Raw genomic sequence first — 960 nt, 5'->3', positions numbered from 1 at the left:
ACTGCAGCCTCTTCCTGCCTGATAGTCTTCCGTCAGTCTGTCTTGCAGGGCAAGCCTACTGTCAGCAAATGTCCTCAAGTTTTGTTTCTGTAATAAAGTCTTCATTTTTCATTGAATAAAAAAAACTATATTGACAGGGTTGCTTGTTTTCTATAGTTACCAAATTTTCTATACATTTTAAATGAACCAAAAAACTAGCCTTCCCCTGTACTCAGATTGGTGTCTACCCTAATTGTCATCATAGACCCTACATCCAGTGACTGATGGAAGCAGATGCAGAGACCCACAGCCAAGCACTGGGCCAAGCTCCTGGAGTTCAGTCGAAGAGAGGGAGGAAAGATTATGGGAGCAAGGGGGGTCAGGATCATGACTGGAAAAACCACAGAGACAGCTGACCTGAGCTAGTGGGAGCTCACGGACTCTGGACTGACAGCTGGGCAGCCTGCATGGGACCAATCTAGACCCTCTGAATGTGGGTGACAGTTAGGTGGGACTTATCCAAGGTACACAAACTGGCTTTTTAGTGCCCATTCTCTATGGAGCAATGCCATACTCAGCCTTGATGCAGGGGGAAAGGGCTTGGTCCTGCCTCAGCTTGGTGTGCCACCCTGTGTTGACTACCCAAGGGAGGCCTTACCCTCTATGAGGAGTGGATGGGGGTGGGATGGGGGAGGTTGGGAGGTAGTGAGAGAAGGGGAAAAGAGGGGAACAGTGGTTGGTACATAAAATGAAAAAAGAAAATGTAAATAAATAATATCATGGAAGTGGAATGTTAACTAAGGCCCTTAGTGGAGGTGAAAGGGCACTGGTGTGATGGGGTGAGTCATCCTTTGATTCTGGCTTTCAGTCAGAGAGGAGTCCTGAGTACTTGCTCAGTCTCTTCCTTTATTATGCTTACCAGTGTGATTTGCATCCACAGTGGATGGAGACCAAACCCATCAACAAGAAGATAAGTATCAA

This window comes from Peromyscus eremicus, chromosome 5 (assembly GCF_949786415.1).
Source record: "Peromyscus eremicus chromosome 5, PerEre_H2_v1, whole genome shotgun sequence".
Classification (NCBI taxonomy): domain Eukaryota; kingdom Metazoa; phylum Chordata; class Mammalia; order Rodentia; family Cricetidae; genus Peromyscus; species Peromyscus eremicus.
The sequence above is the reverse complement of the archived record's forward strand: the minus strand, read 5'-3'. Positions refer to the sequence as shown.